The sequence below is a fragment of the Procambarus clarkii genome, unplaced genomic scaffold (genome assembly GCF_040958095.1).
Source record: "Procambarus clarkii isolate CNS0578487 unplaced genomic scaffold, FALCON_Pclarkii_2.0 HiC_scaffold_135, whole genome shotgun sequence".
NCBI lineage: Eukaryota > Metazoa > Arthropoda > Malacostraca > Decapoda > Cambaridae > Procambarus > Procambarus clarkii.
In genome coordinates this window covers 97,177-109,140 of record NW_027189168.1, presented here as the reverse complement: position 1 = coordinate 109,140, position 11,964 = coordinate 97,177, and the positions used below count along the sequence as shown (strand labels likewise).

The 11,964-nt window shown below is 35.7% G+C and overlaps 1 pseudogene; it reads left to right on the top strand.

Annotated features, from left to right (window-relative positions):
* Positions 1-9,110: 9,110 nt before the first annotated feature.
* On the top strand, positions 9,111-11,763 carry LOC138360958 (S-adenosylmethionine synthase pseudogene; annotated as a pseudogene).
* The last annotated feature ends 201 nt before the right edge of the window (positions 11,764-11,964 follow it).

Here is an 11,964-nt window from a genome sequence, read left to right as displayed (position 1 = left end):
CAATACATAAAATAATTACAGAAGTTTATGGAATAAAACTCTGTGAAGATTTAACTAAGCTAGTTAATTCTAAAAGTTATCCATATTTTTTATTTGAATATTTTCTTAGACATCAATCATCAAGCGACGATATTAAACGGCAGTTAGAGTGTCTTAAACATTCAAGTATACTAGTCTATAACTGGATAATTCAAAATTGTATTGATATTAAAATTAAACCCGAAAATGAAAGTTAAATGTAATTTAATAATCGATGAAATATTAGCAAATGCTATTTTTGTAAATGGTAGAGAAATTCTACAAAATAAAATTTTAATGGCCTATGCAGCTCATAAATATTCGATGTTTAAAAACAATGGTAAATTGTATTCTGCTACGGAAATTATACATTCATGTATCAAGACTAATCGTAACCTACCCCCTCATAAAATTTCTATTTCATTTGAGGCTATAATGAGGGTAGGACAGAATACTGACCAAAATTTAATTTGTAAAAATACTCATTTTGTAGAAGAACGTGAATGTCGGCGTCATGTGGATATTGCACATCCACTTATTCAAGCTCATTTAGCTCCCTTGGGTGAACTATCCATACAATATATTTCTAGGGTTTTAGAAATGCGGATTGGAGACTATCGCCTAATTATTGAACCACAACAGAATAGATATTTTATTCAATATAAGAAATTCCGTGACAAAAAAGTGGTTTTTCGTTTAGATTCCCTCACATTAGAATTTGTTTATATTAGTGATGAAGGGGAATCTTTTTACGATGCCCAGTATATACAACATAATAGTAGTGATGATAGCAGTGGGGAAAGCATGTTAGTAGGTATGGCTAGCTTTCTTGATGGAAGTGATCTTTGTATAAAAACAACTTACCTCCTAGATTATTCAACCAAAACAGTTCTATATCATCGATACATTCCTAATGATCATACCCAAATATTCCCTTTCACTTTAGAAACAGAAGATTTACAACAAAGTGAGACAGGACCTGCTTTAACAATGAATACTGAGGGTGTACCTACAATATCACCGCCTTCGGGAACTTCAATTTACTGGTATACTTCTTGGAGATTAGAAGCTCAACTTCCTTTAAATCTTAGTATGTATCAACATGTTCATGAAGATAGTACTCCCCATCATCCAACTCCGTCTGAAAGTTTGAATCAATCTCCTGTTTATATATTCCCTAAGTTGGATGGTAATAATGGAATTTTACGTTTTTACCCAAGTCATTTTGTTATTTCAAATCCTCTGATGTTATCGACATCACATCCACATTTAATACCCCAACATATTCTCCATTCTTTGATCGATTTCATTTTTACAGTAGAAACTGATCTATACTCTATAAACAATAATTCATCTTCCTTTATGGTACATAATTATCGACCAGTTGCCATTATAGACATTGTCTCTACGGCTTTTAATGCTGCAGAAAGGATGAATATATTACAAGTATTACGAGCCCATTTTAGAAATGATTTAGCACCTTATTACATTTTCTTTCAAGGGGAATTAAGCATATCCAAACCATCAATATCCCCATCATTACCATTTGAAAATTTTCATGATGGTGAGATATATGAGGTGTTGTTAAATAACAACAGAAACATTATAAAGGTTTGCCGACATCGCCCAGATAAATCTCGAGCGAATCCACTTAAAACAGTTAATATTATATTGGGTATTCAAAAGTTAGAAGAAAGTTTTTTGGAAGTATAATCAGGAGTACGCTTGTGCTGGAAGAAGAAGGATAGGTGGATGGTTTGTTGTTCAGGGAGGAATCATTGTGATTTAATGAAATCCATAACTATAAATAATTTTTATTATTATACGAGGAATGAACATTTTCATGACGGGTTTGTAAGAAAAAAAAGGGTGACTGGTTGCGGACCGGACCGAGGGGTTGCTGGGCCCCGGGGTTGTCCTAATATGGCCTCAAGCAATTTGACCACCACCACCAGGACCAGGACCTTCAAGAACAATACTTCCACTACTAGAACCAGAACCTCAAAAAGCACCACCACCACCACAGCCAGGACCAGAACTACCAAGAGCATCACCATTACCGCCAGGACCAGTGCATCCAAGAGCGCCATCATCACCTGCCGCCAGAACTTGTGCCTCCAAGAACAACACCACTAAGGCCATTGCTGCAAGCACCAGCTTATCCATTGTAATCTGTGATAGAATGAGAGAAAGATATTCTTTATCTGTATATTTATAATGGTTTCACGAAAATAAACACAGATAGGATGGGGTGGAGAGCCAAGTGCAAGTACCATAAAAAAAAAGTATCTATCTTACATTATTAAGATGAAATTTGGGAAAATCATAGATACCACTACTCACACTTTATCCACACACACACACCAGTGACAACGCCTACCAGAACCCCCATCATCATCATCTTCTTGTAAATCATCGCTGTTGTTATTTATTTGAAAATTATGCATTTTTTGTTTCAATTATATACATTCAAAATTCCCACCTATGTCTTTTTCTTACTCAAAATGTAACATATTTTTTTTTTATTTTTTTTAAGTGATTTTTTCTTATAAAGAAAAATCTATTGTAAATGGGATATAAAAAACTATGAATAAAAAATATAGAAATTTTCCTTTGGGAAAATTTAAGAGTAAATTAGAATATCGTGTATATAAATCTATATTTTATCATTTAACAAGAAAACAAAAAAATAATAATATCAAAGTAGATATAAACAAAAGAGGACTATTAAAAAATAACAAACTATTTGAAATTGATATATATTTCTCAGATTTACAATTAGGTATAGAAATTCAAGGTCCTACTCATTATATAGACATTGAACAAATTAACAGAGATTTAAAAAAAAAAAAATGTTTAATAAAATTGGGATTATTTTGTTATATGTAGGATTTAATACTGTAAAGCATGATATACTAACTTGTTTAAATATTATTACTAAAAAGATAATTAGTTAAAAAATAAGGTATGTAAATCAAATCATATATAGATTTTTCAAGGAAATCCGGCTGAGTCGGTCCATTTATCAGCTGGGCAAGTCTATTGTAATGTATATGATGACAGGATGTAAGAGAGATACCCACACTATCTTGTGCATTCTAATAAGGGACGGAGAGGAGATAAGTCGGTCTAAGCTGGGTTAAGAGTTACTCCAACGCGCATCTTTAGCTAATCCTCAAAATCATCTCTTGAAGGTATTATATGACATTTACATTATTTATATCAAAAAATCATAATCTTGTTATTTAACATTGTATTATATATATATTTCTGAGCTTATAATATACAAAGACCTATTTTTTTGGTCATTTTCAGATAATTATAAAATGATGGTGATGTTGGTGGTATTGTGGGTGTTGGTTGTTGGAACTGTATTCAATCAATCAATCATCGTGGGAGTGTGATTCTTTATTTATGTTTTCTTTTCAGACCTGAACCTAAACGTGTACTTGTCAAATAGAGGATAATGGAGGAGAGAAAAGAAAAAATGAAAAAGGAAGTTCAATTTAATCCACATATAACGATACGATATTTATATGTATGGGCATATGCCTATCAGAAAGCTAGAATAGATGGTAAAATGTGGAACACAGCTGCTGCAGATCGGGATCGTTTCAAGATGCGATGTGTGAACACTTCAAAAATTCTAAATGATGCAAGAATATTTGACAAGGATCATAGAGAAAAGGTTTATTTAGAGCGAATAAAAGAGATATAGAAATTAAATATCCTTTATTTAATTCCTATCTTATAAAATTTAGTAGTATAGAGGGGGGGTGGGACAAAAACTGGTTGTATCATTTTATTTAAAAGTTAGGTAACCACCTAACACTAGGACAATTTGTCTTAACATTATATTATATTGATCATGTCTTCGTTATCCATCTGACCATTACTATAACACCAATATATCAACATAATAAATATTAACAAAGCCAAAACTTTGTGAATTTTACACATCATCTCATTTTCATTGATTGATTTACTTCCCACATCTTGTTTGTTAGATGAAGATTGACTTGAAGAAACAAATAATATTTTAAACTAACACTTGGAGAGAGAGAGAGAGAGAGAGCAGGTCTAAATAAACCCTTGCTCTTCTTGTTGAGGGTAGTCACCTACTACTCAGGCAGTGTGATTGTGCTGGGTTTTTCTTTGACAAAACACATCCCAGTGAGTCATCCTCTTCTCTTCCCTTCATTGTAAATATATAAATATATAACATAGGGTAGGAGAAAAAGAGAGAGAAAGAGAGAGAGAGAGAGAGAGAGAGAGAGAGAGAGAAAAATATATTCTCAAATGGTTATTGATCAGTTAAATAATTACAAAAACATAATGAAAATACCTCTCAAGTCTGTATCAGTCTGACTGGATTGGTATATAAGAGAGTTTGCCAGGCTATGCAAATCATTACAGGTTCGCCATACTTCATGGACACTTCATTCTGAGTAGTAAAACAACAATCACACAATCAAAAGCACATTCAACATTTAATGTTTCTTCAACCCCAACCCCATACGTATGTTGTATAATTTACTTAAGTCTATTATAACAAAGTTAATTATAACAAAGTTAATTATTAAGTAATAAAAATAAAGTATATCATATTACTATAATGTAATAAGAGTCAATGTATATATTATAAATCAGAATAATTATATAAATTAATTTATTTTATTTTATTTTCAGGTGGAAGTGAGATAATTCTCTTAGAGATGTCACTTGATCAAACAAAACCATACAACAGATCAACAAACCATACAACAAACAACTTTTTTTATGTGATGTATGTGGAAAAAAATATAGTACAATGAGAACACTAACAGTCCATTTCACAACTCACACAAAGAAGACTATCCTTTTTACAATTCATACTGGTAAAACTCCAAAGTGCAGTGAATGTGAAAAAACAAACAAACAACACATTAGAGAAAAATGGTTTTCATGTGACGTATGTAGAAAAAAATTCCTTAAAAAATGCGACTTGACTAGACATATGGGAACACACAGAGTAAAACGGTTAAAATGTCAATTGTGTGGGAATAGATTTAGGGATGAATATAACTTGACCCTACATTTGAAATCAATACACATGATTCAGCCTTTGAAAACAAATAGTGAAAAAAAATATGATATATGTGGAAACAAACAGCAAATCAGTCCCAAATCTTTAAACAACTTTTTTACTTGTTTTGAATGTGGAACTGTATTTAAAAGCATAACCAGCCTGGATGAACATTTGTTGGAACAGTTTACCAAAGATATATCAGCTTTAGATTTGATAACTCCAGACATTCATTTTCAGACGTTTTTTGAAAACTAAAAAGTGTATTGGAACATTGACCAAATCTTTAAACAAATTTTTTACTTGTTTCTGGTGGTAACTGGCACCTCAAGGAACATATAAAAGGAGTAGAAATATTAATGAGATTATTAATTCTGTAGGAGTGAGAGTAAACACAGATATATATCTCTCCTACCTGAACTTCTTTTCTATTACCACCACATTTTCTTTGCATATATTATGTTCATTTTGGATCTACACTAGCTGCTGGATATGACTTGTACAGGTATAGTTGGAATTTCCTTTTTTTTTTTTTTAATTTATGACTTATTTAGATTTAATTATATTTTAATTACCACATTATTTTAATATATTTTAATTAACAATCTACCTTTTGCTTCAGTGCTGCCTACGATGTTACTGTGCCAGCACAAGGAAAAGGTGTAATCAAGATAGATATTCAAGTAAAAGTACCAGAAGGTTGTTATGAAGAATAGCTCCAAGATCTGGTCTTACTTTTTTTTGTTTTTTTGTTTTTAATCACATTGATGTTAGGGATGGTGTCATTGATAGTGAAATGTTTCTGTGGTTCTCTTCAGTTATTCTAAAGTATATTTTATTGTGAAAAAGAGAGATCGAAATTTCACAACTAATTTGTGAACGAATATTTATTCCTAATTTGTTAGAGGAAGTTTAGGACATTGAGTATACCAAATGCCCCTGTGCCGCAAACTTTTTTTTTTTTTGAATCAACAGAAATTAGTAGTAGTAGTAGTAATCAAACAACTAGCTAAATATACAGTGTGAATTAGTGATTCTCAACGATTACAGTGATAAGAGTGAGTAACTTATGTGTTAATGAAATGACTGAGGCGGTCTGCCTAAGGAGGCGGTTGTTATTTCCTAAAACATGCCTACTGAACTTCAATGAAAAGATGGTGTGGACTGTACGTTTAGCTATGGAGTATTCAGATTTTAAACCAGTGTTCAAGGAGGGTCAGGGTCTTCAGCAGCCATATATCACAGTTGGAACAGAAGAGGCAGTTAAACATTTAACTACAGATGGCTTTCAGAATATTGTGATGGTTGTTCCAGAAGAAGGTATTTTCACAAAGGTCATACTTTTCAAATATCCAACTTACTTGGATACCGATCATCTCCTTTACAATGACAGTGTTGTTTGGGTAAAGAGAAACATTGTTCATTATAAAAAACAAAGTCAGGTTATAGCTTTAATAAAAGGTGAGGCTCCTAAAAAAATTTTTGTACAAGGACTAGGCTATAGAAAAGTTTCAAAATACCAAGAGAAGCCAAAATTATGCCTGAAGTGTTATTATTGGGGGCATTTGGTTTTGAAATGTCAGTACGACCCCAGGTGTAAGTACTGTGGTAATAAACATGACTCTAAAGAGTGTACAAAGAAACAAAAATTTCCATTTTGCTTGTAATTGTAGAGGTAAGCATACTCCTTGGTCTTATCTATGCCCCATGAATCCTATAAATGCTGTTGCAGGGGGGTGGTATTCTGCCAGCTAAGGGGAAACAAACTAGCTAGGCCCACACAACTGAAAGTCCTAAAGTCCTGTAGTATACAAATGTAACCTAATTACTACTATTATATTGAATTTTTTGTAGTAACTTTACTAAACTAATCTATGCCTTTGAGATATGTATGTATGTATGTATGTAAGCATCTTTCCCATTCAAAACAATATATAATTAACAAATTATAATGTTCGATAATTAAAGGATAATTGGATTAATAAAAGAAAACAAATTAAAAAATATATTTTTTTTGATTTATAGAGGGATATAAAAGAGGAGGTACTCCTGTTCAATTCACTTGACACAGATGTCAGTAGCATATTATATACCTTGGGCAAAAGTTTATGTTGTGACTACCGGGCACACTGATTACCTTTGTCGACATGAACAATTTGAGAAAGAATGAGTCAAATAAAAGAAGGTGGTTATCACTCAGACGAGATATGAAGCCAATCTTCATAGACAGGATGAATGACTGGTTCAGGGAATACCAAATCCCAGAAGATATTGATACATTTGTTGATGACCTTAATCACCAAATTGAAAGTTGTCTTAGAATTCAGCGCCGTACGCCTCGACGAAGACCCCCTCGGAAGAAAATGCCTCGAGGCAAAGATCCACAGAGTAAAGCTGAAGAATTAATTCACATGTGGAGTAAGGCAGCATCCTCATCCTCCCTCTCAACGGAAATCGTCATGGAACAGATCCTGCTACAGAATGACAGAAGAACTAGAATAGCGAGAGCACAGTCTAGTGAGGACGAATATGGAGAACCTATCACAGCCCAGGAAGTAAGGGCGGCTGTTAAGAGAGGTAAAATTACAGCACCTGGTGAGGATGGCATTACCTACGACATACTTAATGCACTTGTGTGAAGTGCCTGGGAATCCACTACTCCTATTGTTTAACAAATCATTCCTAAATGGAGTTCTGCCCACACAATGGAAACACGCCAAAATTGTTCCCATACCAAAACCGAATGACCCTGGCAATTACAGACCTATCAGTCTCGTGTCATGTACTTGCAAGATGCTGGAAAAGATCATCCTAAAACGACTGTTACACAAAATAGGTAGGTTTGGGGAAGGAGTCAATGGATATGTCAAAGGACGGAGCACAGCCAATTGTATAATTAATTACCTGGTTAATGACACGGCTAGGTACTCTGTATTTGTTGACATAAAAGGAGCCTTCGACTAAAGCCCAGGGAATTGCGATCCTGGACGAGCTTGCATGTATGGGTGTCAAGGGGAGACTCATGAAATGGATTGAAGACTACCTCACAGGGAGGAAAGCTAAGGTCTACTTCAATGGAGCAATCTCAAGAACAATGAATATGGAACTCGGGACCCCCCAAGGAGGAGTCTTAAGCCCTACACTATTCAATGTACTTATGAATGCAATTGCCAATATTGATTTTCCTGAAGGAACACAACTAGTGGGATATGCAGATGATGTCCTAATACAAGCTCCCACCTTTGATAAAATAAAACAGGCCATTGAACTCCTTGGAAGGAAATGTATTGAGCTCGGTTTCACTCTCTCCACAAACAAGACAAAAGCATACTCCCATCGCAAGCGGAGAGAAAATGAAGAACTGCAAATTAATGGTGTAACACTTGAATGGGTTGACCACTATCGGTACCTTGGCGTCACCGTCGGTTCAAACAAGGGAAAGAAAGAGGAGCTCAATCAAATCATAGGAACATGCAAAAGTCGACTCAGGGAACTGAAACTGAAAGCTATGACTTGGAATGATGGCCATGGAGCCTCTATTGCTGTACTTAAAATGATGTACACAAACTATGTACGCTCCGTCATTGACAACGCAGCACCTGTTTTATGTACTTATTCACAAAGTGATATGAATAGGCTAGAAAGCATACAGGATGAAGCCATTTCAATCATTCTTGGAGTTCCAAAGAAAAAAACTGCTGAAATGTCCAATCTACAAAAAGAGTTATTATCCCTTCCCAGTATTAAAGAAAGAATTGTGGAACTGAATGCTAAGCTTGCAATTAGGATTGCCAGAGATCCCCATTATAATGACATGGCTAAAAAAAAATTGAGCTCTGTGCTACTTTCAGGGGGAAACAAGAGAAGCAAAAAATGGCATCACAGAGCAGTCGGCTACCTTGAAGATCTTCACCTACTTCAACAAGCTCGTGAGCTCATGCCTGTAGAAAGATTACCTCCCTGGGTGGATCCCCTGAATGACTCGTGCAGGATTATCATCAATGATATGGTAAAGAAAAAAACCAACATGGTACACAAAGAAATAAGCCACAAGTATCTTAAGGAAATTTATAATGAAGCTGGAGATGAACTAGATCAAATCTTCACTGATGGGTCATCTAATCCTATTAATGGCCGGGCGGGTGCAGCATACACGGTAATTAAGAAGGATGATGTATTTTTTCCTCCCAAAAATGAGGAAAAAGCGCGCATTGAGAACTATACCTCTTCAACACAAGCAGAGTTAACTGCCATTGCTATGGCGTTAAGGTATATTATTGAACAGAATACTACTGGTGCAGTGATTTGCACCGATTCGAGAGCAGCACTGCAAAGCCTAAATAAAGATCGGGACGAGAATCTTTCAATAGTCGCTGAAATTAAGAGAGTTGTGAAGGTACTAACCAACCAGGGAAGAGTTGTCAAGTTCCTGTGGATTCCCTCCCATGTTGGAATCTATGGAAATGAACGCGCAGATGTGTTGGCAGCTGAAGGCGCTGACGGAGACCATATTGAATACTTCATACCCAAGACTCTTCTAGAAATTAGAAGTATTATTAGGGAACATCATCGTCATCTCAATCATTATGAAACCCCCAAAAAAGAGAATGTGGTGGTTGCGGGAGAGAATTAATAATAGAGAAAAAACATCTTGGATACAAATGTCCACACGTACAGCAGCTTTTTGTTAACAACATATAATAAAGATGATTTATAATGTATCTTATCTACCATTTGACAGAGGCTGTTTACCTTGGAGACTGGTTGGAAATATATGAATTGAATTTCAAATCTTATTGTTCCTTCTATTACATTTTTATATATGACTAATAAATACTTCTATAATTATTAACACAATATTATTATTATCCCTTTCACCAGATGGAATTATTATGTTCATAAAGAGTTAAGGATTACAGGTTACCAAATTATACATTCACTCTTCCAATTAGAATGAGTAATAATGTTTTTTTTTAATGGTTTATAATCATTTCAAAATAAAATAAATGATCCATATTCTTTTTTGACTCACAGTTTTGTTATAAGACAGAGCAGCTGCACACTTGCTTTACAGTTGCTCAGTTGCTCTCTCTCCATGTGACCAGGTTTGCGTTCTCTCTCTCTCTTTCTCTCTTCACACAATTAGGTCAATGTTTTTAATAATATTCCTTTACATAACGGATTTTTATTTAGTTAAAATCTAGCCAAGGAAACCTGGTCCCAAATTCAAGAGTACTTAGAAGTAACATTTTCGTTCCCCAGGATAGTGTGCTGAGAGCATGGATGGAGATCATGAGACGTTCCTCTTCACCAGTGAGAGCGTAGGCGAAGGCCACCCCGACAAAATTTGCGATCAGATCAGCGACGCAGTGCTTGATGCCCATCTTAGCCAGGACCCTGACGCCAAAGTTGCTTGTGAAACGTGTACCAAAACTGGTATGATCCTGATCTGTGGGGAGATTACGTCCAAGGCCCAAGTTAATTATCAACAAATTGTGCGTGATATTGTTAAGAAAATTGGTTTTGATGATTCACGAAAGGGCTTTGACTACAAGACCTGCAATATTCTTCTGGCCCTGGAGCAAAAGTGTGCGGAGATTGCTAATGGTGTACACATCGGGCGCAGTGATGACAACACTGGTTCAGGGGACCAGGGACTGATGTTTGGTTATGCCACTGATGAGACCGACGAGTGCATGCCCTTAACTATTATGCTGGCACACCGTCTCAATCAGAAGATTGCAGAGCTGCGAAGAGATGGGACGTTCTGGTGGGCGCGACCTGACTGTAAGACTCAAGTCACATGCCAGTATGCCTTCGATCAAGGAGCTGTTATTCCCAAAAGAGTGAACACTGTTGTCGCTTCTGTACAGCACTCGGAACAAATTACTGTCGAAGCTTTGCGTGACGAGGTTATAGAGAAGGTCATCAAGGTCATTATTCCTGAAAAATATATAGATACTCAAACGAAATACCACATCAACCCTTGCGGAGAATTCATCATGGGTGGACCTCAAGGTAACGTTGGGCTAACTGGTAGGAAAATCATCGTTGACACTTACGGTGGGTGGGGCGCTCACGGCGGGGGAGCATTCTCTGGCAAAGATTACACAAAGATTGACCGCTCAGCGGCCTATGCCGCCCGATGGGTTGCCAAGTCACTGGTGAAAAACAAATTATGTAGACGCTGTTTGGTTCAGGTATCTTACGCCATTAGTGTTGTGCACCCCATAAGCATCAGCATCTTCCACTATGGCACCTCACAGTACACATCAAAACAGCTTCTGAAGATTGTTAACCACAACTTTGATCTACGACTAGGACATATTGTCAAGGAGCTGGGCTTAAAGAGACCAATTTACAGTGATACGTCGTGTTATGGACATTTTGGACGGCAACAGTTCTCTTGGGAGCAGCCCAAGAAGTTGACCATCCCTGAATTTTAGAGTCAAATAATTCTTAAGGATGACTATCATTTTTACGTTTTTCATCAAGTCCCTGTTAATATGGGAGAACACTATGTCTATGCTTGATTCACAACTCTCCTAAACACGAGAGTGAAGTTATACAACTTGAGAACACTTTCCCACCAGGAGACTTGAACCCTAGCCAGCACAGAAGCCTGGTGGGAACCTTTAATTTTATATTCAATTGATAGTTTTATATACTTTTTTGACGTTTTATATACCAGAGTATATAAAATCTCCGGGCCTTTTATATATCAGAGTAAATAAAATTAAAATGACTCTATAAGACCAGCGTCTAGGTCAAGATAAATACGTTTTCTTCCACTAAACTGAATCCAGTTTTTTTTATCTTTTTTTCGGTGGGGGGTTCTATGTGATCCTCCTCCTCCTCCTCCTCCAACTGTTTGTGGTTCT